The sequence below is a fragment of the Pteropus vampyrus genome, unplaced genomic scaffold, assembly GCF_000151845.1.
Source record: "Pteropus vampyrus isolate Shadow unplaced genomic scaffold, Pvam_2.0 Scaffold129, whole genome shotgun sequence".
In the NCBI taxonomy this organism is placed as follows: Eukaryota; Metazoa; Chordata; class Mammalia; order Chiroptera; family Pteropodidae; genus Pteropus; species Pteropus vampyrus.
Genome location: NW_011888910.1, coordinates 3,011,618 through 3,038,304, shown reverse-complemented (window position 1 = coordinate 3,038,304; position 26,687 = coordinate 3,011,618). Strand labels below are relative to the sequence as shown.

Here is a 26,687-nt window from a genome sequence, read left to right as displayed (position 1 = left end):
TTCAGATTTATTGGTTGTTTACAGAAAACATTTAGGATTTGCAATGTTGACTTGTTTAGGAAAAAACAGCCTATGTTTTGCTAATCACTGGCAAAACACTATGTCACTGTCTCAAGATGTACAATACTGTTTTGTGAAGTTAACTGATCTCTTGGAAGGACAATCTATCATTGCAAAGGAAAAACCTACAGTCATTCCCTGTTATGTGTTTCTTTCCTGTGTGTCTCCTTTAGTACTCACACACAGAAGAACACTTCACTTCTGATCACCAAAATGTGTGAGTTTTTTCCCCTATTGCCAAACAGTTCTCTGCAATGCTAGCTGGATGTCCTAAAATTCAACTCCAGTCTGACACTATCCAGACATACCATCATATTCCATGGGTAAGGGCTCAGTTGCATAAGACTATCTCCTGTTCAGATGCCATTCACAAGTAATAGGTCCCTAGTTTACCCACAAGTGTCTGATTTGGTTACAAATTGGAGGTTCCCATGACCTCCTCCTCAGGCTAGATTAATTTGCTAGAGCAGCTCACAAGTCAGGGAAACATATTTACCAGTTTACTAAAGGATATGACAAAGGATACACATGAACAGCCTGATGAAGAGACACATATGATGAGGACTGCGAAGCACAGAAGCTTTTGTCCCTGTGGAGCTGGAGTGCATCACCTTCCCAGTGTGGATGTAATCACCAACCTGCAAGTTCTCTGAACCTCCTACTATCAGGATTTTGTGGAGGCTTTCTCACAATAACATGGTCAATTAATAACTCCATTTCCAGCTCTTCTCCCCTCTCTGGGATCTTCTAATCATGGCTTGGTCTTTTGGTGAGCAGCCCTCATTCAGGAGCCATCCAGGAGCCCACCCAGAATCTTCATTAGAACAAATGATGCTCCTAGTGCTCTTATCAGGAGCCTTTTGTCAGATTTGGGGTTAAAGACCAAGGATTAGAACAAGAGAAGCTTCTAGTGTTGTTGTTACTTAAGAAATAAGAGTTTTAGGAGCTCTGTGCCAGGAACCAGGAGCAGGGACATATATATACATATATAGTAAAGATAGATATATATATATATACACACACACACACACACACACACACACACACACACACACATATGTAAAGAGATATATATATATATGTATGTATATGTGTATTTATATGTGTATAATATTATCTCACAATCTTTGATATTTGTCTTCGTTTGGACTACTATAACAAAATACCATAAACTGGATAGCTTATAAACAATAGAAATTTATTTCTCAGTTTTCAAGGCTGGGCAGTCCAAGATCCAGATGCCTTCAGATTCAATGTCTGGTGAGAACTTCTTGGTTCATAGACAGTCTACTTTTCGTGGTGTCCTCACATGGTGGAAGGGGCGAGGGATATCTCCGGTGCCTCTATTATAAGGACACTAATTTCTTACCTTAGGTGCTCTCATGATCTAATGTTCTAATCACCTCTAAAGGCCCTACCTTCTCATATCATTACCTTGGTTTTTAACTTAGGATTTTAACATTAATTTTGGGGGGACATAAGCATTCAGTCCTTGCAGTGCTGTACTAGAGAATATTATTAACAATAGAAGCAAAACAATTCATGATTTGTCATTATGGTGAATACTTTTATGTGATTTAATATTTTATAACTTTTTAATATAAAAATTTATTAGCTGAGCACAATTGAAGCAATTCAGCTGGGCAAACCTGTATCCTGTATGTGTGATTGTGAGCTTGAGTTAACTAATAATATTCAAGAGTAATAAAAGCCTGGCTTGTGTGAATTGGATTACAGTAATATTGGCAGAAAGTAATGCAGAGTTAGCTTCAATTAATGAGGATACGTTTACTGAGAGAATTATCTTTAAAACAATTCCTGGAATTCTGGAGTGTAGGAGAAAGTGAAAATGGAAAGAAGTCATGAAGTAGAAGAAAGCTTATTAGGCAGCATATTTTCTTCTTGACGTTTTGAGGGGTGGACATTGTTATCTATTTCAAATCTGTGAGCACCTTGAAACAAGTACCTGAGCACTTATGACTAAGCACTGTCAGGAATCCCATTTATACCTTGGCTTCCAGATGCAGTGAGGGCACCTGCAGCTTCTTGAGGGCTGGATGTGATGGTAATTACAGTATAGCTTTCATTTGTAGAGTCCCAGTCTTCAATGAGTGGCCTGCACTCCTCACTTTTTAAAGCCTCAGAGTAAACTGTCCTGGATTGATATGTTTCATGACAATAAGCACAATTTCACAACTGTCCAAGCTGAGTCAGGATGGGCTTTAAAGCCAGATAGGCTTTAGGGTAGGTTTATTTGAGTGATGTTGCCAATGACCTGGTTTTGTTCTTTTCTCCACTTTGTCTTCTGCAATGTCTACTTCATCCTCAGGCTTCATCCTCTCTTGGTTGTAGAAGGCCGTCAACAATTCTGGGTACTTGTTTCCAGAACATTAGAAGAGTGAGAGAGCTTCTGGACCAGGAGGGTTCAACAATCCTTTCTGTTCATCTGATTGGCTGTAATCGAGTTGTGTGCTCATCCATTTCTGATCCAATAACTGTTGCCAGGGCATAGGATTATAAACAGGCTAGATGCAAGGATGGGGGCAGCTGCCTCCAAATTATGTAGGCTGTGAAAGCTGGAGGGTTAGGTAGGTAGGCATGGGGGGTTCACACAGTGAAACTGAGGTAGTTTCACTGAAGCAGGACCGATTTTTTGTAAAAGGCAATAAAGGTCACTGCAGTAGTCTTGTCAGAGTTATACATTTCTTTGTGTGATTATTTGATTACATTTTTCTCAGATCAGGCTGTGTATTCCATGAGGACAGGGACCATGTCTGTTTTTGATGGTGATTGTTTCCCCAACACTTTGTAGCTACCTTTGCATATACTAGATGATCAATAAATACCAATGGTTAAATGAATGAATCACATAAGCTCTAATTAACTGTAAAAATTATTGGGTGTCTTTGGTGGATAGTGTCAGCTGGCTGTGCAAAAACCATACTTCTTCCTGGTCAACAGAACTTTGCTTTTTATTTTAATGGCTTTGTGCCTACTTCCTGGAAATCAATCATAGTGTACTAAAGCAATCATGGTGATTCTATTCCCTTTTTACCAGATACTTGGTTTTCCCTCCTTTCTTATGAGATACAGATCTGATGAATGAGACAAAAAGAAGTTGGCTGGAAATTTTCTGGAAAATATTTTGCTTTTTGTTCAAATATTTGCTTACACCGTCTCTTTTCTGCTTGGGGTGCTAGTATGAGGACTAACGATTGAAACTCAGCAGGCGTCTTGAAACTATGAGGACAAAAGCCTGAGGGAAAAGACAAGAGTACAAGAGATTCCAACCTAAAATCCTGACTTTTCTGAGCTGCTGAATGAACCCTGGAGCTGGATACCTCCATATTTCATATTGAGTAAAGAATAAATGTCTTTCTGTCTTAACCCATGATTATTTGAGCTATCTTGCAGCTCAGCACATCATGATAGAGTGCCCAAGATAGTGTCATTGCTTCAGCCTTGCCAAAAGTATTTGAAACTTAGTACACTTGCTAATTTAAGGTCATTTCTGTCTGACGTTTTGTGAAGCTTTGGGATATTTTCATCTATTTTCTTTATAGAAATCTGTTATGTTTACACACAACCTAAGCTTTTTTCCTAGTTCAGGAATTTTGTACATGAGTGACCCTATCTGGTTTAATCAGTCTTCTTCTATATTCTTCATTTGACTAGTTATTACTCAGCTTAAATGTTCTATCTTCAGCAAGGTGTTCCCTAGCCACGGTTTAAATTACACCTTTCTTATTATTTTTTGTTATAGCATTTCGTTCTTTACCTTAACTTTACCTATATACCCATATAATTGTAAATTATTGGTTTAATGTTGATTTCTCCCACAGAAGTCAATTCCACGAGGTCAGGGGACCATGTTTGTTTTGTCACTGTAGGTATAGTGCCTCGTGGGTGCTTATTAAACATTTGCTGGATGACTGAGTGGAAGAAATAAGACTAAAATCCTTAGATTTCTGTATCTTCTATCTTTCTGTCCCATCACCACTACATGAGTGTTAAGCCACAGCAGAGTTTGTTTCATTTATCCAGATGACACTGTACCTCGCTGGTCATGGTATGAGTTTAGCTTTTATCATGGGAGTAGAGTAGTCCTTAGCAAACTAACTGAGCAAGCATCTTAGCAGTTTCTTTAGAAGAGTGGTAAGTATTTTGGATACTTTTTCTCTTGTGTTAGAATTTATTCTCCTAGAATTTTGCATTATCTTAAAACAGGCTTTATTGACGCCATTTTTCTAATTTGAAGTGAAGAGCCTTTGGTAGTGAACATTTTTATTTTATGTTTTGGATAACCCTGGAAGCATGGAAATGATTCTCATTTTAGCAGGTTATTGTGCTTGGTTACTAGGCATGTTATTTAAAATTGCATTTAGAATCTCTATTTTCTTTCTAAAAGAATAGTCTCAGGAGAGATCATATGAATTATTGACACAAGTTATTGACTTACAATGGAGATACTTTTAAATAAAATTTGTTAGTTTCAGAAGGCTATAATCCTAGACTGTTGGTAATATTTTCTATGGAGATTTATTATGCATCTTTGAAATGATTGTAAATGCTTTATGTATATGATGGTAAGGGAAAAAAACTTGACTAGGATTTTGTTGGTTTGGTTACATTTCACAGCCATCTCATAGGTTTTCTATGTCATTTTAGGGAAGTCATTTTACATTTGGATGAACATCTAATTTATTTCCTAAATCAGGACACTTTGAGATCAGTGAAAGTGGGTGCTATTGAATAATAGTGCTGTTAAATAATGATGCTAGGCCAACAGACATATCTGAACTGCCTTAGGGAAACAGATATATGGTTATCCTTTTTGGTACAGTACTTTGTGATGACGATATTAATTTGCATACCCTTGTTCCAAAATTAGGGAGGCCTTCTTCTTGTGACAAGGCTGTATATTGTTTTGTTTGCAAGGAGATGTAGAAAGAACCAAGAGTCTGAGGCTCATCAAAGGCTATATTTCCGTTTTATTCCCTACAGAACCCCTGCATTCTTGCAGCCCTCTGCCCAGAGATGGGATTCTTTTATAGTTGGGATCACTCTGGATCCCCAACCTGCAATGGGAGACTGGGGGTGAGAGTGCTGTTAAACAAAGTAGTTCTCCGTGCTTTAGGGTTTAATCTTCTTTGTGCATAACTAGTTGGCTGTCCTAGGGTATAGGAGGAAGGGAAGGGTCTTATTTCTTTTATTATTTCACTTAATAGAGAAACTGTGGGTGCATGGTTGTATGTAATCACAATCTTATTCTTTATTGGTTGGGCTTCTAAAAGAAAGCTTTCGAATACTAATAGGAACATAACAAAGCAATTAGGCATTTCAGATTTCCAGACTTTTGGATTGTTTTCCCTGTTACAGCTCTGCAGCTTGTCCTTTGAAAGGGGTCATAGCCCTACCTTACCTGGGTTAAGACAGTAATAGTCTGTTAACTTGATCTGCCCCTATGAGAACGAAGAATGATCCTTTGTCAATGTTATGTGGTCCTGAGTTTCATGTAACAAATTTTCCCGAGAGTCACAGACAATGCTTAGAGTCCTCTTCCTTTTCAAACATTTCCTAATCTGTTGCTTGGCATTGCAAAGACATCTGACACTTTTCTTGGTTCTCATACAAGTTGAATGAAGTAGTCGTTGTTACACAAGTTTTACCAAAAAGAAAACAAAAACCCTGAGGATTAGAGAATTTAAATAAGTGGCCCGAGTTCACAGGCAGATTAGATATTTGAGGGAAGGACTGTTTGTTTTTAAAATGTTTGTATTTTCCAGATTCTATACCATATTTAATTTGGTGGTATGAAGCCTAAAAAGCCGCCTTGAGAAACTAAAAAATAATTTACATTGAATTCTTATTTTCAGTAATTAGCATCCACCAAAGGGGGATTTACCCCTTAGCCAGTTTTACCCCTGGCTAAGCTTTCATTTTCAAGCCCTTGTTGTCCAAGGATTGGGTTATTTTGCATTCTGTTTGGTTCTGTGCTTGAAAAGTATAATTAGTGTGTAAATGCTTAAATAAATATTAGAGTGAATGAATATCACTAAGGATACAAAAATGTGTTCATCGAATATTTGCTGTTTGATCAGTAATAATTTGATAAAACTTGTGCTTTCATTTTGTATTTTGCTAGAATCACTCTGAATTTTTATATTTCAACTACAGTAGCAGTTTTTTCCCCCCAGAACTGCTGTTGCTGCAGGTTCTGCAATTTTAGGCTGAGGCATATGAATTTTAAAAGATTGGTGGTCCTGTCAGTTGTTAGCTCAATCAATTAAAATAATGGTTTCTAGTGTGTGAGCTAGACAACTGTAGGAGCCACAGAAGGAAAAGGTTTGTGAATTCCTATTTCTATTATATGCTTGTCTTCCTATTTTTTGAACATATGCAGGTAGTATAGTGATTGGAAAAATATTCAGTGATAAAAAGCTACTATGACTCATTAATGCTTTTAAGAAATTTTGAATTATACAACAGACATTTAAAGTATGTGCCTGATCTTGTGAAGATTGGATAATTTTTCAAAGTTAAAATTTATTCTCAGGCTAAAATAGGTTGAGGACTTCTGATTAGGTCATAATAATTCCAGGATGTTTCTGCTGTGTTTCCATCTCTTCCATGGCTGCAGAACACATTCCTCCCCTCTGCATGTGGCAGAAGCATGTCCTCTCATCACTCAATAGATATCCTCCTAGGTCAGATCACCCTTGGCTCTCACCCCTCTTTGTAAATACAATCAGTCAAATCTATTTTACCTCTAATCTGCCTCTAATTTTGTCTGTTTGCTGAGCAGTATATTATTAGCAGATAAATGCTGAAATAAATTATTAGATTGTGCTTTGAATAGAATTCAATAAACATTTGTCAGTTGACTGGTCAATAATTCAATGGAATATTCTACAAGTGCTATAATTTCGCGATTTACTAATGTCCTTTAGTTTTCTTACTTTCTTTCATCTCAAAATTGAATTTTTTTCATGCTGCAGGATTCCTGCAGTTGAAGCTAAGTAATATGAACTTTAAAATATATATGGCTCTGTTCTGATAGCTCAGTTGTTTTTCTTCTTTACTTTTGTGATGTTCCTAGCTCATCAGCTCCCATCTGCAATGAAGGGACTGCTTTTTGAGTGCTTCTTTTGTGCAAGATTTTGGGCTAGATGCTTTATGTGTTTCCTTATTTCATACTAATAACAATGGTATACAGTGAGGGAACATAAATAGTATATGGCCTGACAGGGTTGTGGAGTTGAACACATTTTATTGACTGAACCTTTTCTATATTCTCAATTTTAAGCATTTCTCTTACCTTTCAGCTTACTCCCTTTGCTACCACTACTCCACAGTTTTTTCTGCATACCAGAATATAGAATCCATTGGCCTTTGCATCTTTTTATTGTGTCATATCCCTCTTATATATCCTTGCTTTTTTTCCTTACGCAGCCTAGAGTTTGTGTTCACTGCTTTTTAAAAACCATTCTAACTGGTGTGCTTCAGTCTAATATAGTTCTCAGCCCTATTTTCCTACTCTGCTTTGTTGAGTGCTTTTATGAGTAGAATTGATTTACAGTATAAGGAAGAAACATTGAGGACATTTGTACATCTGGCTACCCACTATATATTTCTGCCTGTGACTTAGTGATATTGCATATGTAACTGATATGTTGAACTAGCATGATTTTTGGGATGTAAATTAAATTACATCCTATCAATCTGGATGAACACTTCTTCCCTCACCCACTCCCCTTCAAAAGACTCTGCAATGGGAAAGGGTAGTGATGTGTGCATGGCTTTTTTTCTCTTTTTCTACTTACTTTTTCCCCTGAGCTAGCTGTCTACCACTTAGGCCCGTGTGGGGTTTGAAGAGTGAGAAGAGGAGAGGAGAAAAAAGGGATACAATGATTCTACATTAGCTAATTGGCTTAGTACTCTAGGTTTGACTATCTAATTGGGTATTTTCCTGTGTTCTTCAGAGGACTCCCTACTGGCCCTTTATTTTGCTTGCTCTGCTTTCTGTTCATTCCCCCCTGGTTCATGAGTTTCCTTTCACAGAAGAAACATACATTGTTGGTATTGTTTCACCTGCCAGGTGCACTTTTGGGAAAACTTAAAATAAATGGGTCAGTGCTGGCTCTCTCCCCTACTGCCCTCTTGTGGCCCATGAGACACACGTACCGCTGATGGGTACAGTAACTTCCTCAAGACAGCCCTCTTGTTCTCTAGCTAGTCCCTGCCCCACCTCAGATTTCTAGTGTGTTCCAGTACCAGCTGGGTGCGTGTTCCTGGTTTCTCACTCTGGGTGTAGTACTTTTTAGCCCTCTCTCAAGATTTGTTGAAGTTTCTACTGCTTGAGCTAGGAGGCACACGCCTTTTCCCCTTACTTGGAGGGAGTGAGGCCAGAAGCTCCACCAAAGCTTTTTCTGAAGGAATCCTCATAAAATTTCTCTTCTTTCTCTACTCTTTTAGAATCTTTGGACTGATTATAGTCAGAGTTGTATGAATGACTTTCAGTCATTTTCTTTGTACATTGTATACATTAGTATGTGTCACTTATCAATTTTTTCACATTTAAAACTTCAATTTAGCATCTTGACTTATAGTTTTTCTAGAAGAAATACATGCTCATTATTTAAAAATCAAAATTATTTGAAATGTAGAGAGACATTTAAGCCACCCAAGTCTTAAAATATAGAAATAACTATAGTTAATATTTGGTAATCATCAGTGTAAAGACCTCTATGCATTTTTATATAGATTGATGGAAGGATGAATGGCTAAAAAAGTCCTCTACAAAGATCGGTTCATAATCACACATTTTTAATTTTTAAAAATATATGTAATTTTATTTAAGCATAACAAAAAAGCAATCATAGAACTGAAGGGATTGTTGAACTTCAGAACAGTCATGGAACACTAATGTTTGGGTCATGCCTTTTTTATCAGGCTGTTTTGACTTTAACTGGTATATATGGCCTTTGAAAGATGAAAAAGATGAGTGTGTTTGTATTTCCTCTTACCTTTTCTCCCTGCTCTAACCTTTGATTTCTTATATTTTATTTTATGTTTTCAAGATCTTTAACTTTCTTTTCTGTTACCAGTAACTCCAGGTGGTGGTTTAGCCCATGCTCTTTTAAATGGTTTCAGTGTTCAGCATTTCTTTTATAACAGTTTTTCCATTGACCAATCTTTTTCTTGTGGGGGTGGGAGGGCACTAGATTTTGTTTTTCATTATGGTTTTTCAGGAAGTATATATCAGTGTGATGTCCTTGAATTCTTGTAGGTTTGAGAATATGCTCACCTTTATACTGAAAGACATCCTCTTCCTCCACTTCCTCCACCTCCTCCTCCTCTCCCCACCTTCTTCTTTCTTCTTCTTTTTTTGGCTAATTCCTTAGATTTTGAAGAACAATTGGAGACTTTTGTTTCTTAGAATGGTTTCTCTTTGATGAATATTTTCTTTTTGCTCATATTTTTAATTTTCCATTCATCAGTTTCTATGGATTGTTTCTTTTCTAGTATTTACTCATCTCTGGATCAAAACAGTTTTCCTTGGCCAAAGAATAGCCAGTCTGCAGCTTCAGTTCAGATTTGGTTATTTCATTATCTGAGAGCTCCTTAGTTTTGGATGATCAGGTCCATATGGTTTATATTAAAAGCTCTGTATTTTGTAATGTAGTGACTGCTGGGATTTTTTTTCCCCCTCATCTTAACCCTAACTCACTGTGGCAGTGACTTACTTATCGGTTCTCGATATTACGGATGGCGTGTCATTGATTTTCCTCCTTCAGCTCCACCTCCCCGAGTTCCAGGGTTATGTTTATAACATATACACATGTCATTATACTGCTTCTCTAATTATGACGATTTAATAATCCTATAGAATTAAAGGTTCTTAGCAACTCAGAATATGGCCCCAACCTCCCTTTCTTTTCCTATCCATTAAAACTCCTTCACTTGTTCTCTGCACTCAACTCATCCTGAACTACTTGCTTTTTCTGAATCTTCATACCTCTGGTCCTCTGTATATGTGGCCTCTGTGTAGAACTTTGTCATCAAGATCACTGGTGTGCTGGTAGATGTTTAATAAGTGATATTTATGGGGGGGGGTTGCCTGATTTATAATATTTGACTACAGTGGATGTATTTACACCCAATTTCAGGCTACTGATGAAAAGCTACTGAACACAGAATTAATTGCACGCAATCTCTGATGGTGTAAAAATTCACTCTTTGTGAAATCTTTTATACTTTTCCCCTGTGTAGAGTTGGTCACTTCCTCCATCCTCCAATAGTCATATTGTCTTGATTTTTTTGATGGGAACCTATATATCTCTCACTCTGGTTCCCTGGTAGTCTTTGAGCTCCTTGAGGGGTATGACCAATTCTTAATGCCAGATATTCAGTAAGCTTTTAAATGGCCAAATCAGTGTATCAGTGATATTGGTTGTGATGTTTCAGATGGGAGCATGTAGATAGATCTTTGTAGAGCTATTTTTCCTAATGAGAAAAATAAATCATTGATGTATATATATTATTTTCTTATATATCTCTATTTTACTTCTTATTCTGGTCATGATAATAATTGTATAAAATCAGCCGTAAGTTGCTAGATTGAAAGTTATATAAATCAGGTGGAAAACTAGCTGAGTTTTTTTCCTGTTATTCAATGACATTAGTAAATTGATCACATCTCAGCTGGTATCATTTAGTTGCATTTTTTTTTTTTGATACAGATTTCCTGTTTGAGTCTCATAATTTAACATGATTTGTTTGCTGCTTAGTAATTGATCTGTGCCTCCATTGAGTTTCCCTTTGAGGCCTGGTCAGATGATGACAGCCCCAAGATTTTAAAGGATATTATAGTTCATTGTACATGAAAAAGTAAGAAATAAGCCTATACCCTTATCATTCTTACTCATTTTCCTCAATATATTTGTCGTAGTTTTGAGATTTAGACATTGATAATGTTGCATAGGACTTGAAGTCAGTATTCAGCAGAAGTAAATATCTGTATCTCAATCTGTATCTTACCCCTTTCTTTTTCTAGTTACCCCATTTCCAAAAGGGAAACTACCAAAAGATACCCTTCTAGTGTCTTTTCTTTTTTATTTAAGTTTATTTGGATGACATTGGTTCATAACATATGTTTCAAGTGTACAGTATGCATCATATGTATATTGCATTGTGTGCTCACCACCCAAAGTCTAGTCTCCCTCTATCACCATAAATTTGACCCCCTCTACCCTCTTCTTCCACCTTCCCTCTTCTCTCTGGTAACCACATTTTCATTGTCTATGTCTATAAGTTTGTTTGTTCGTTTTTTGCTTTTTTTGTTTTATATCCCACATATGAGTGAAATCATATGGTTCTTGTCCTTTTCCATCTGACTTATTTCTCTTAGCATGATACTCTTGAGATCTGTCTACGTTGTCACAAATGGCAGTATTTCATCTTTTCTCATGGCTGAGTAGTGTTCTGTTGTATTATGTACCACATCTTTATCCAGTAAGCAATGGAAGGACACTTCAGTTGTTCCCATGTCTTGGCTACCATGTAATGCTGCAATGAACATAGGGGTACATATATCCTTATGAATAAATGTCTTCAAAATTTTGGGGTAGATATCCAGAAGAGGAATTGCTGGGTCATATGATAGCTCTAAAATTTTGAGGAACCTTCATACTGTTTTCCATAGTGACTGCAACAACTTACATTCCCACCAGCAGCTATGAGGGTTCTTTTTTCTCCAGTTCCTTTCCAGCAGTTGTTATTTCTTGTTTTACTGATAATAGCCATTTTAACAGGTATGAGGTGGTATCTGGTATCTGATTATGGTTTTGATTTACATTTCTCTTATAGCTAGTGAAGTTGAGCTTCTTTTCATATATCTGTTGACATTGTTTTACATGTGGCTTTCCAGTTTTCCCAACACTGGTTATTGAAGAGGCTCTCTTTTCTCCTTTGTACGTTTTTGGCTCTTTTGTTTTAGTTGCCTGTATACATGAAGGTTTATTTCTGGGCTCTCAGTTCTGTTTCATTGGTCTGTGTGTTTGTTTTTCTCTTCATACCATGCTGTTTTGATTATTGTAGCTTTGTAGTAAAAATTTGAAATCAGGGAGTGATACAGACCTCTGGTTTTGTTTTTTTTTCCCCCTCAGGATATGCTTTGGCAATTTGGAGTCTTTTTTGGTTCCATACAAATTTGGAAATTTTTTTGTTCTATTTCTTTGAAAAATGCCATTGAGATTTTGATGAGGATTGCATTAAATCTGTATATTGCTTTAGGTAATATGACCATTTAAACTATGTTGATTCTTCCATTTCATGAACACAGAATATCTTTCCATTTCTTTTTGTCATCTCCAATTTCTTTCAACAATGCTTTGTATATTTCAGTGTGTAAGTTCTTCACATCCTTTAGGTTTATTCCTAGGTATTTTATTCTTTTTGTTGCAATTGCAAATGGAATTGTTATTTTAAATTTCTTCTTCTGAAATGTCATTGTTAGTATATAGGAATGCAATGGATTTTTGTACATTGATTTTGTATCCTGCAACTTTACTTTATTTGTTTATTGTTCCTAATTTTGGTAGAGTCTTTAGGGTTTTCTCTATAAAGAATCATGTCATCTGAAAAAAGTGACGATTTTACTTTTTTATTCTCAATTTGGATTCCTTTTATTCCTTTCTCTTGCCTTATTGCTCTGGCTAGAACTTCCAGTATTATAAATTAAATAACAGTGGTGAGAGTGGGCATCTTTATCTTGTTCCTGATCTTAGAGGAAAAACTTTAGTTTTCACCTTTGCGTATGATATAGTTAAGAGTTTGTCAATTATGGCCTTTATTATGTTGAGGTACTTCTATACCTATTCTTTTGAGTGTTTTAATCATAAATGGATGCTGTGTCTTGTCATATCCCTTTTCTGCATTTATTAATATGATCATATGGCTTTTATACTTTATTTTGTTAATGTTGTGTATCACATTTATTGATTATATATGCTGAACCATCCTTGTGCCCCTGGAATGAACCTCACTTGATTGTGATGTATTATCTTTTTAATGTATTGTGGTATTTGATTTGCTAGTATTTTGTTTAAGATTTTTGCATCTACATTCACCAGAGATATTGGTCTGTAATTTTCTTTTTTGTGTGTTGTTCTTGCCGGTTTTTGATATTAAAAATGTTGGCCTCATAGAATGAGTTAGAAAGTATTGCATCTTCTTCAATTTTGGGGGGAATTCGAGAAGGAAAGGTGTTAGATCTTTGAATGTTTTGTAGAATTCAACTGGTGAAGGTACTGGTTCTAGACTTTTACTTTTTGGGAAGTTTTTGATAAATATTTCAATTTCCTGATTGTTGATTGGTGTATTTAGATTTTCCAGTTCTTCACGATTTAGTCTAGAAAGGTTCCATATTTCTAAAACATTGTCTATTTCTTCTAGGTTATCAAATTTGGTGGCATATAGCCTTTCATAATGTTCTTATATTTTCTTGTAATTCTTTTATATTTCTATGGTGTCCATGAAAATCTTTCTTCTTTCATATATGATTTTGTTTATTTAAATATTTTCTTTTTTTTCCCTAGTGAGTCTAGCCAGAGGTTTGTCAATTTTATCAATCTTTTCAAAGAACCAGCTCTTTGTTGCATTAATTTTTCTTTTGTCTTTTCTCTATTTTGTTTAATTCTGCTGTAATTTTTATTATTTCTTCTACTGACTGGGTTTTGTTCATTTTTTTTTTTTTTTGGTTAATTTGAAATATTACGTTGTTTATTTGAGATTTTCTTGTTTCTTGAGGTAGACCTGTAATGCTATAAACTTCCCTCTTATTACAGCTTTTGCTCCATCCCCCAAATTTTGATATGTTCTATTATCATTCTCATTTGTCTTTATGAGTATCTTTTGATCTGTTCTTTTCTTCTTTGACCCAATCATTATCTGGTAGCAAGTTGTTTAATGTCCACATATTTGTGATTTTTTTCCTTTTTTTGCAGTAAATTTCCAATTTCAAAGTATTGTGATTAGAGAATATGCTTGGTATGATTTCAGTCTTCTTAAATTTATTGAGGTTAGTTTGTGTACCAGTACATAGTCTACCCTTGAGAATGTTCCATGTGCACTAGAAAAGAATGTATATTCTAGTGTTCTGGGATGAAAAGCTCTGTAAATATAGATTATGTCCATTTGGTCTAATGTGTCATTTAAGGGTGATATTTCCTTATTGATTTTCTGTTTGGATGATCTATCTATTACCGTCAGTGGGATATTTAGGTTCCCTACTGTAATTCTGTTTTTTCAGTTTCTCCCTTTAGTTCTGTTAGTAGTTGCTTTATATATTTTTATGCTCTGAGGTTGGGTGCATGTATACTGGTAAGTGTTATGTCTTCTTGTTGCATTGTCTCCTTTATCATTATAAAATGCCATTTTTCTCTCATTACCTTTTTTATCTTGAAATCTGTTTTGTCTGATAAAAGTATGGCTACACCCTCTTTTCTCTGATGCCATTTACTTGGAGTTTCCTTTTCTTCCTCTTCACTTTGAGTCTAAGTTTTCCTCTTCTGCTGAGCTGTGTCTCTTGAAGGCAGCATATACATGGGTTTTGTGTTTGGATCCATCCTGCTGCTCTGTGCCTTTTAATTGCTGAGTTCAGTCCATTTACATTTAGCGTGATTATTGATATATGAGGATTTCCTGTAACCTTTTTATCTTTTGTTTTCTGGGAGCTCTGTGTCTCCATTGTTTCTTTTCCTTTGTATTTCTGTCTGTTATTTTAGTTTGGTGGTATTTTATCATTTTGCCTTCTCCATTTCCTCTGTGTGTGTGTGTGTGTGTGTGTGTGTGTTATGTGTATCATTTTTAGATTTTTTTTTTTTTTGGTTACTATTAGGTATACACAAAAGAAGTTTTTATATGTACATAGTCCTTTTTCTTATGATTACATCTTACCTCCATTCACCTGTGCAAGTTAAGTACTTTCCCCCCTCCACTTTTATGTTTTGTTGTCACAAATGATATTTTTCATGCTGTGCATTCATTTCCAAATTGTAGTAGCTCATCTTCTTTTTAAAAAAATGCTATTACCTCTTTTAACTTTTATATATATTTAAATGTTTAAGAGCCTATTCTGAACAAGAGTTGCAATTTCTTGCTTTTGTCTGTTAGTCATCTTATAGTTCTGTATCCTTTTGTCTTTTTGTTTCAGGTAGAAGAGCATCTTTCAGCATTTCTTGTAATGTTGGTCTTGTGGTAAATTCCCTCAGCTTCTGCATGTCTGGGAAAGTCTTTATTTCTCTTTTATATATAAAGGATAACTTTGCTGGATATATTATTATTCTTCTTTCAATACCTTGAATATTTGATTTCATTCTCTCTTAGCTTGTAGAGTCCCTGTTGGAAAATCTGATGATAATCTAATGGGAGTTTCCTTTATAGGTCACTGTATTTTTTTCCCTTGGCTCCTTTGAGAATTCTTTCTTTGTCATTAATTTTTGACAGTTTTAATATAATGTGCCTTGAAGCTGCCTTTTTGGATTGAGATAATTAGCTTCTTGCATTTGAGGATCCATTTCTTTCCATAGCTTTGGGAAATTCCTATCGATTATTTGTTTGAATAGGCTCTCTGTTTCCTTCTCTTGCTCTTCTTCTGATATACCAGTTATTCTCATATTGCTCTTTCTAATGGAGTCAGTTCTTGTAGAATTTCCTTCCTTCCTTCCTTCCTTCCTTCCTTCCTTCCTTCCTTCCTTCCTTCCTTCCTTCCTTCCCTTCTCTCTCTCTTTCTTTCTTTTCTTTTTCTTTCTTTCTTTTTTTCTTTTCTTTTCTTTTCTTTTTTTTCTTTTCTTTTCTTTTCTTTCTTCCCATCTGTCTGTCTTTCTGTCTTTCTTTCTGTCTTTTTCTTGCCTTGTCTTCACTTGTCTTTCTTTCTTCTTTCTATTTTCTTCTTAACCTGAGTCATTTCTAGATTTCTGGCTCAGCTGCCCAGTGGGGGTTGCACTCCAGTCCTTCTTTGTTATTCTGGATCTGGGTGGGGCTTTTGCCGAGCGGCAGACTTAGTGCATGCAGCTTCTGTCTCTTTCTCTCCCCACTCTCCCTGCCACCGTCCTGTCTCCCGTTTGCTCTGATACACCTGACTTCAAATGTCTCAGTCCTGTTTGTGTGCTAAACAGGGATTCCTTTGTTGAATTATAGCTGTCCAACTTGTTGTAACTTTAAGAAGAGAGACTTGCAAGTACTCTCAGGCCACCATGCTGCTGACATCACTCTCTTGAATGTCTTTTCATTGGATTGTCTGAATTTTTGTTCTCTATGTTTGAGAGATGTTTGATTTTTTGATTCATGAAAAGGAAATATTTCAGAGGCCCAATTTATCAGAAACTTCATGACCTGAAATCAAAATATGGGCAGAATAAGGGAAATAAAACCCGATCTATTGAACATCCACTTGTGCAATACACTTTACCTACATTTTTACTTTTAGTTTTTATGAGAACTTTGAGAAAGATGGCATTGTCCCCATATACTAGATGTTTTACATCTCATTCATATTAATCTTGGCATAACCTTGATGAGATATAACAAGTGCTGTTTTACATCTGGGGAAACTGAGACTGAAAGACTTTCACAGATAGGCCAGGGATACAGAGGTAGTTAATAGAAGTGAGATTTGAACTCTTTGTCTGCCTGTAAGCTCGAACTCTTTCCTTTGTCACAAGCATCCTTCCCCTCATACTTCTATCTAGGAGAGAGACCAGGATTTGAGTTGTCTAAGCCAGCTCAGAGATAAGACCTGTCTTCTTCTGAACTTATATCCCGTTAGTTGTTCCTGGATCACATTAGTGGACAGGTAGATTACCTTTTGTTTTCATTAGCCTACTGGTTCTCTACTCTGGCTTCATATTATACACCTGAGAACCTTAAAAAACACCCAGTATTCTAGTTCCACGCACATCAAGTCAATCATAAACTCTGGGTATAGAGCCCAGCAATAATATCTTTAAAAAGTGTCAAGGGCTTCTAATGTGCCATCAGGATAGAAGACCACTGTCATCAGGCCCAAATCAGACAGCTGATCAAAATAGTAGAAGGTACCCTTTTATATTTATTGCATCTGAGCTGGTGTGCCATTGCTATTTCTTACCAGCATTGTTGCAGGGAAGCCCTGACTTTAGTAGGGCGATATAAATACCATGAAGAAGAATAATTGTCACCTCATATTCCCACATCCAAGTTCTCCAAGAATAGCTCAGATGACTGTGGGCTAGGTGCATTCAGACTTTCCCTTGGTAAACCCCTTTTATAGGAGAGGGAACCTACTCTTAAGGGAAAATAAATCCTGTACTAGAACTTTTCCTCCCTTAAGCAGTTTTTAGAATTGATCCTGCTCATAATCTTGAAATACTTGACAGTTAACATTACACAAAGACTTCTTGCTACTCTATTTAACCAGTCTTTTTGTGACATATGTGTCTTATTCTTTCATACTCTAACAGCAAATCTATAAAGTAAAATCTGATTTTGCATATGGAAAGACCTGAATTTATATCTTATTAGAACTGATATTTATAAAACTTTCTATAGAAGATGAAGATAATTTCAGGAGTCTTTTTCAAAAATGACTAGTATTCTTAGATTTTTGCAAAATAGTGTTTTTATTAAAGAACATTTTGAATGATCTCAGTAATTAAAAATGAAATTTTTATCTGAAGAAGCACTTGTAATAAAAGTGATTTGTATGGGGAAATATAAATAATTTTAAAAATGATTATATAAAGATGCTTATAGCCTCTTCAGGAATATATGCTAGTTGAAATTCAGATGATACAATTAATGTTTTAGAACATAAAAAAAAGAAAATATATGGATAGGATGCTAGATAGTTTATGGAATCCTACACTGAGTTGAACAACCCTTGACAGTTTGAGAACCAAATTGAGAACTCTTAGCTTTAGCCGTGGTGGGAATTTGTGAATTGTCTAGAGCAGTGGCTCTTGATCCTGCCTCCACTTCAGAATCACTGGGAGCTTGTGAAACTACTAATATCAGGCTCCTGCCACAGTGATCTAATAAAAATCTCTGGCAATGGTACTTTGGCACATACTTTTAAATAGCTTCTCAGGTAATTCTGATGTTCAGCCAAGACTGAGAACCATTGGCCCCTAGTGCTGCCACTGAGATGTGTGACTGATAAAGGTACAATCATTTTCCATAAGTAATTTTGGAATCTTTCAATGCTAGCGTTCTGAAATCTTTGAGGGCAAAGACTTTTCTTAATCTTTTCTGTTTCCAGCACCTCTTTTAAGTGCACAGTAAATATTTTCAAATCAGTTTTATTTCTTCTAAAGTAATATTCCAAAATTTAAGCTGTTCTTTAGGTAAAACTGACTTTATTCCCCCAGATTAGCACAGGCCCTTATGTACAAATATTAAAATAAAGACTCACAAAAAACAAACAGACTGTTTTTAGGAGATTTAAAGCACGACTAGCAAACCCAATGTAATGGAACTGACTCGCTGGTAGGGTGGAAAATATTCCTGATCAGGAGCAGATGTCTGTCCAGACACTCATTCCCCATGGGATTGAGAGAGACCACAAGAGATCTTCGCCTGCCAATTCTGTTTCTATAAATCAGGCAGCACAGGAATGCGTACATGTTATCGTTATACCTTCAAGTAAAATCTACCTGTGCTTCTCAAGTTCAGGCTCAGTATACTCCTGAGTCAACCTCAATAATGTGGGGTAAGGGGAAATCATTTATTTCTTATGATATTTAAGCCTAATTCATACAGAAGTAACTTTACCTTTCCGTTATTCATTGATGAAATGGTGATTGCAGAGCAGGATAAATGTACAGGGGATTTAGTTTTTACACATGTAGGCAGGGGCTGGTTCACAATATTTTATTGTTTATTGGTACCTGTTACATGTAGATATTTGACTTTTTGAAAGACTTAAACCAAAACATTAATGTGGCAGCTTAGAACTGCAAAATAGTTTGTTTTTAAAACATACTGGATTGATCCTAGAGGTTTTAGAATGACTGAATTTTTCATTTACATTTTTGAGGAAAAGTAAATGGATACCAATTCCAAGTGGGGGCTGTAGATACTGTTTTTTTTAGTTGCAACAGCAAAGATATTTGTGGACTTTTTTTTGTAATCTTTATCATAATTTATTCATAATATAGAAGAACATTGGTATCTTTTCTTGCTCAGTATTATTTAAATATTTTTTTCAATAAAATCTCAATATCACATTGTCAATTTGCACTTCTAGACCCCTCATTTTAAGAAATATTCTTGTGCCTAGCCCATTGTGGATATCTCTGTGTAATAAATGAAGGAAGTGCTGAACACAGTGGATACTTGTGAGTTAGTATCTTATATCCTGCTGTTTGGACTAAAATCCTATCTTTTAAAATATTTTCTCCTTAAAGTTATACTTTATCTGTAATTAATCTAAATTTTAACTTCAAATAAAGTAGCCATTGATTGTTGTTGATATTTTTCAGTTCTTATAGTATGATCCTAAAATGGGCGAAGTACTGAACATGGGACTATGAAGTCAGATTTCAGCAGGGCTCTGCCCCAGCTTCTGTGATCCGTGACCAGATTTCTGTTTCTGCTTAACTCTCATCAATCTAAAGTGTAACTGAACTAATCTGCTCCCTTTACCTTTAGGGAGACTGTAAAGATTTAGAACATATTCTCATTACTCAGTGTCATAAACTGAATGTGATCTCCAATCTCCCTCCCCTGGAAATTCACCTTTGGAGATTCTAACTCCCAATGTGATGATATTAGGAGATGGGGGCCTTTGGGAGGTGATTAAGTCATGAGAGCGGAGCCCTCATGAATGGAATTAGTGCCCTAATAAAGGGGACACCAGAAAGCTTTCTCCGTCCCGTTTTACCATGTGAGGACACAGTATAGACTGCTGTCTGTGAACCAGAAAGTGGGCTCTCACCTGACGCCTAATCTGCTGGTGCTTTGATCTTGGACTTTTCAGCCTCCAGAACTTTGGAGATAAATGTTTGTTGTTTATAAGCCACCAGGTCTATGGTATTTTTATTATAGAAGCATGAGCTAAGACACTCTGCTTTGATTTTCTGAAAGAAAGAGGGTGTGTAGGGAGGGCTTGGTATTGTTGCTATCAGTGAACTTAAGTCTGACAGGTACATAGGTTTTAGTTTTTTTGTTTGTTTTTGTTAAATTCACATGGTATTCTAAATTGAAAACTTATGCTTTCTTCAAAATATAGTAAAATGAAGTGTTTTTATGAGGTCTTTTACTAAAAATGATAATGTTAATGGCGTACTTTATTTGAAGGAAGTTTAAGTTTCATTACTGAAATGTGTTCGGGCAGAAATGTTTCCACCCAGTGGTGGTTATGACAGTGTGGATTTAAAATACATTCCTTAACATCTTACAAATCTATTCAACCTCACTGGGTTTTTCTTTTAAGTTAGCATTGGGCTTTTCTTCATTAAGGTTAAATAATCAAAACCTGATGTGAGAAACAAAAGTTCCACATTTGGCTCTTAATTTGTTATGAAAATGTAGCTTTTTTTTCAGTACCAAACACTTCGGCTCTTTTTAGCAATAGAGGTTCTAACATTATCTGAAAGATAGGAATTGCCTAGATGGTCTGGCTCCCATTAAGTATAGAGGACGAGAGATTGTGTCTTCCAGCCACCCTCAGGAGGCCATAACTGCAACAGAGGACAGATCGCTCCAACACTAGCTCTCGGCCTTCCTGCCTCAGCTGTGTTCAGGGTTCTTGGAGATGCATCCTGCAGTTGCTTTGTGTAGCTTCTTGAAAGGGAAACTGAGCTGTAATGAACATAGCCAGGGACCTGCTATTAGAAAGCAACTTGAATTGAGAGACTACATGAAGAAGATGAAAAGACAGGAGAATGACAAAGTGTGTGTAAATGGGGTGAGTTGTTGGTCAAAGGCATTCAAAGTTCCTGAGCTGCAGAGGCACCGAGGGGAGTTCTCTGTTTGGAGTTTCCCCTCAGTGCTGTCTTTTTGAAGGCAGGGGTTGTTTTCAGTCCTTCACCTGTGAGCTGTCTGTGAGGCAGTGACTGTTGGATAGTGGTGCCTCCTGCATTTCCTGGGAAAAGGGTCATCTGCTCAGTTTGCTATCAGACCACCAGCTAGCTATATGTTGCTGCTGGAAGTTTGTGTGACTTGTTTGTCCTTGGCAGAAATAATGACAACCTGCCTTCAAACGGAAACTGCTCAGCTTGTGATGCAAATATCTCCATTACCCGTGTTAACTTAATAGTGGCATAGAAGAACACAGCTAGTTAAAATTCACGGTAATTCAGAAAGCTCATTTAAGCCCACTTTCCTCTCCTAAGAAGGAACAAAATTAATTGCTTTTTCTGTACCTGCCCATTCAGAAGTTGGTGCTTCAATAAATGAAATGACAAAAAGGCAGGTAATTTAGAGGGAGAAGGAGAACTGCCTAGGATAATGTATGGACTGTTGTCTAACTTCCCTATTGGAATAGATTTGGGTGTCAGTTAAATGCTTTGCTTGATGTTTCAGGTTTAATGAAAAAGCTGCAAAATGCAGTACAATCAGTTTCTAGAGCATGCCCTTTCCACTTGAACACTTTGGTACTTTAGTTCTCTTTATTTGGAGACTCTTTTTGTCCTTTTGAGTGGTGTATCTTTCTCATCATCTTGGCTTAAACATTACTTCCTCAGACAGGCCTCCCCTGGCCTCTTATCTAAAAATAAGGTCTTCACTCCTGTTTTTAGTTTTTTGGTTTTTTTTTTATTCTCGTACTTAAACTGTTTCACTCACTGCCATGCCCAACAACTGGCACAGTCATATAGTGGGAGCGCGGCGATATTTGTATGAGTGAATGAAAATGCTGTGATAGCTTCAGAAAACGGTTTTTGATATCTAGAGCAGCTCTGTCCAGTGGACTTTGTGTGATGATGGAAGTGTTTTATATTCGTGCTGTCCAGTAGGGCAGCACCACCCATATGTGGCTCTTGAGCACTTGGAATGTGGCAAGTACAATTAAAGAACTAAGTTTCTGGTTTTATTTAATTTTGATCATTTTAAATCTAAGTAGTCATGTGGCTAACTGTATTAGGCAGCACAGATCTAGAGGATGTGATTTTTAAAAATTTCCAGCATTTAAAAATGTTATCATCGAATATCATTCCATTAAACATAGGTAATTTCTGAAGCAGAAAAAGCCTTCTAAAATCAATAACATGTATTAATACATAATAAGTGTGTTTTGTGGTTTGGGATGTAGAGGAAGATCTTGCGTCCTCAGTGACATTCTATGATTTAGTATTATCATTGCATTTCCTTCCACTCTTTAATTTTTATTATTTTTATTCTACTGTATCAACTGGCTGGGGCTATCTTGGGCTTTAGTTTGAGGGAAGATTTATCAGAGAATAAAGGTTGGGTTTACTTTGCCTTCAAGTCTTAAGCGGTTTCCTTTGCATGGTTAACCATTTTCAGCAGGTATTTATGCAACAGTTGCCTATGACTGCATAGCATGGCTCTGTCTTAGAGGCTAAAAGCTTTTCAAGTGAAAAGTAGGATTAAAAAAAGTAGAATTAGCAGATTGAAGTTTAATAATACACAGTATTACTATTTTCCAAGTGAAGGTAGAATTAAAAAAAGACCAGGATAAACTTTAATAATTAATAAATTAGAGCCATCAGTTTTAAAACTGCAGATCTTCAAACTGCTGATGTTTCTATTGTCTTATTCAAGTCTTGAAATTAGAAATAAAGAGAACTTGTAGTTGCATCTTTTACTGTATTAAAATAATGAAAATGTTTTAAAGTTATGTTTCATGATGGATTTTTAAAAATCATGGTAAATATACATATATAATTTACCATTTTAACCATTTTAAGTGTACAGTTTAGTGGCATTAGTACATTTATATACTTGTACAACAATCATCACTATTTATTGGAACTTTTTCATTATCTCAAACTCTGTACCCATTGAACAGTAACTCTTGATTCTCCTCTCCTTCTCACCCTTGGTAACCACTATTCTACTTTCTGTTTATGAGTTTGATGATGAATTTTTTCATTCCATGAAATTCCACAGCTATTGTCCAAACCAGTACATAATACCTGTATCTATGTGTCTACAGGGAACATCTCTTTTTAAAATGACCTTGATCTAACTAAATGCATAATTGCCTTATATTGAGAAATGGTAGACACTTCTTGTTAAGGATCTGAAACTATCCAATTTAGTCACTGCTTCTAGACATCACTAACCTTACATACTCACCCTGAGGAATATCATCTCTCATTTAAAAAAACAATAACTCTAGAAAATTACTTTTCAGTGACAGGTGGGAAAATGGACTTTCTTGCATATGTGTTGTCATGTGCTTGGTATTCCAAACCTTTTACCAGTCTCCATTGAGAAAGGCAAAAAGAATCAGGAACGGTTATTTAATATTTTTAATACCTTTTAACTTATCAGTGTAATTTTTTTAACATCGAGCAACTGTGCACAAATAAGCAATTTAAACTTATGAGTTCCAGATGGTTTTTTAGTCATTTAATGAGCAATAGGAATTTTGGGAATTTGAAGGGAAGTGTTACCTTCACCAAATGACTTGCTCCTTGTTGCAGTGGGTGCATCACTGCACTCAGGAGACTGCAGCTCCAAGAGAGTGGCTTCTCACTGACATAAGTGCTTAGGAGAAAGCAGCAGAGTGGGTATGTAATGGCTGCCCTAAAAGAAACACACAGTTCTGCAGTCACATCCTGAATGGACATTTGGGAAAGTTTCCTGAAGTAGGTGGCCTATAAAACAGTGGGTGTCGAAGGCCTCAAACCATTTTAGCTGGTGCATGTGGGGAAAGGGAAATGTACACGAAATGAGGCAAAACTGATAGAAGAGGCCACCAGAGTTTAGGCTTATAGGTGGGAAAAAAAACAGCTGTAGTTGTAGGTCTTGGGAGCATTTCTGTTCAGCAGATGTATGGGTTATAGTTCTGGGGAGGGAAGTGGCTAGGCCTGTGGGGAGCACTTTGATAGATCAGGTGGAATTTGGGCCTTTCGAAGCTTAGTAAAGTTGGGCTTTAGAAGGGCTAGATTGGGCATAGTGTGTATGTAAGATAATTATTTAAACGAAAAGTGGTTAAAGACTGATTAATTATCTTAAAGATACTGAGTGTCTAAATTGTTGGTTGTGGTGAGAGTGGAAAAGAGGGCCAGAAAGGATTCACAGGCTTTACAGTATGAATCTAGGGAACGAAGGACAGGGATAAGTCAAGAGTGATCATAAAGTCATTAGGCTGTAATGCATAGCATATAAAATTCAAAAGACATAAATGAAAAGTAAGCCTCTCACCATCTCTTTCCCTCAGCTCTTACTGCTGTACATTTCCTTATATTTGTGTGTAAAACATAAGCTACATTTATATTCTTATTAAAAATGTTAGCTACCATGCATAGTAATTAATACCTTGTTTTTATCATTTAACAGTGTGTCTTGGAGATATCCTGTGTCAATACATGTAGAGTTGCCTCATTCTTAATTTCCTTAGCCAGTCCTCAATTAGTAGAAATGTATTTCCTGTCTTTGATTCTTACAAAAATTGTTTAGAGAATGTTCTTGTTCATGTATCATTTTAAAAACATACCAATAAGTGTATCTATAAGTTTAAATTACTACAGATGGATTGCTGAATTAAAGGATATATGTGACTTAAATGTTGATAGATAGTGCCAAATTGTCTTCCATAGAGGTTTTACCAGCAATGCCTGTTTTTTAGACCTTCATAATAGTATATCAAACAATATCTCAACCTGTAGATTAAACAGTATCTAATCGTCATTTTTAATTTGTATTTCTCTGAGTGAGATTGAGCATCTTTTTATAGAATGTTTATAGTGGTTTCTCATAAATCATGATTCTGGAGTTTTGTTGGATATATAGTGAGATACTATTAAGGCAACAGTCATCTATTCCAATTTTGTTAAGAGTTTGTTTTAATGAAGAGTGAATGGTAAATTTTGTCAAATGCCTGTAGAGCATCTGGGGAGCTGATCATATGATTTTTCTCCTTTGATCATAGGGTAAATTAGAGGACTAGATTTACTATCTTGATTTATCCTTGCATTCTATGCATGCTGGCCATCCACCACCCCCTCTGGCCATAGTATAGTATTCTCTTGGTGGTTTCTGTTAATGTTTTGTTTGAGACTTTTGCAAATTGTTCATAAGTATCTTACTTATCATTGATATAGCTTTTCAGAGATCGCCAGTAACCTCCTAGTGATTAAATTACCCCTCACCTGATTTATGGTCTTTACACCTCTTCATTTAGGCTGTGTCATTTCATACCCTGACCAGTGTTTTCACCCCGCCTTCTTGAAATGCTCTCCTTGGGTACTGTGAGCTGAGCTGTCAGCTCCCTGGTAGCTTCTCATAGTGCCTCTCTGTCTGCCCAGTCTCCCTCCTGCACCCTCTTCTTTCAGGTAAGATTATCACGAAGAGTGACCTGTCATATCACTTAACATGTCCATCTGCATATCTGGCAATCACCTCAGAGTGTGTCTAAAATAAACTCATTCTTCACCCCCACCCCAAATCAGCTAACATTTTCTTCATGATCCTGACTCTAGCTTATATTGAGCAGCTGTTGTGTGCCAGAGCCCTTAGAAGTCAGCTAGCAAAGGGAAAAAGTGGGAATAAGGAGGGCAGGCAGCTAATGTAGATTTCTTTTTCAAGAAATGTGATGTGATAGAGAAAAAGACATACTTTGAAGAGCTTAAGAGGAAAAGAAGTTGAGGGAAGCCTGATTTATTTGAGGCGGGGAAGCAGTCAAAGGTGAGAGGTATTGGGTACGAGAATTGAAAAGGTTAAGAGGAGCAATGCCTAGGAGGTGACAGATGGAATCAGAAACAGGAAGGAGAAGAGAAGGCAGAGACTATCCAGAGGTATACCCAGAGAGGAGAAACGTTGGACAATAGGAACATGAGGCATCTGTTAATGAAAAAGATGGAGTTTGGTTTTTGAAGAGAATAGATGTTTTAAGTCCTCTGAAAATTTTTCTTAATGTGTATTATATCTGTATAAAATCCTGTTCTTAACTACTTTTGATAGACTCTTCAAGTCTGTAGATGGGCATGGAGGACCATCAAGGGCTAATCTTCACACTTAGGAGACACGCATAGTTATTCTTTTAATTTTAGGCTGTGTCTGTAAGTACATTTTTTTCTATTCAGGGAAAACTGCTTTTTCTGTTGTTCTATCTTTTAGCAGTGTAGCATCAGGAGCGTTAGGGCAGGTAGAGAAGGGATTCCTATCTCTCTTAGTGTCACAAAGCGTTTAGGCCATTTTCAGGTAGCTTACGTAGTGACCGTATCTGTGTGATAGCAGTGAGCCATGCACCCCAGTGAGCAGGCCGCTGTGCTGAGAGAGGCCTCTCACCCAGCATTGCACTGAATCAACGGTTGCAGGATGCTGCTCTTTTTCACAGGACTTCTTTGCTCCAGTTGTTTGCCCTTAATGTTCAGAAAGTTCATGTATGGGAATTACCGTTCTTACATTTTTCTTTCTCCTTCCATTTGTGGTCTTATCCACCTGCTTAGAATACA

At 36.4% G+C, this 26,687-nt stretch overlaps 1 protein-coding gene across 4 annotated transcripts in view; it reads left to right on the top strand.

Annotated features, from left to right (window-relative positions):
* Positions 1–26,687, top strand: part of FARS2 (phenylalanyl-tRNA synthetase 2, mitochondrial) — a 455,949-nt gene that overhangs the window by 2,190 nt on the left and 427,072 nt on the right. The window contains exon 2 of one of the 4 annotated variants that reach the window (XM_023534659.1): positions 9,586–9,702. The exons of the other annotated variants lie outside the window; for them this stretch is intronic. The gene's annotated coding sequence lies outside the window, so the exon portion shown is untranslated. The remainder of the gene's footprint in view (positions 1–9,585; positions 9,703–26,687) is intronic. 4 annotated transcript variants of the gene reach the window in all.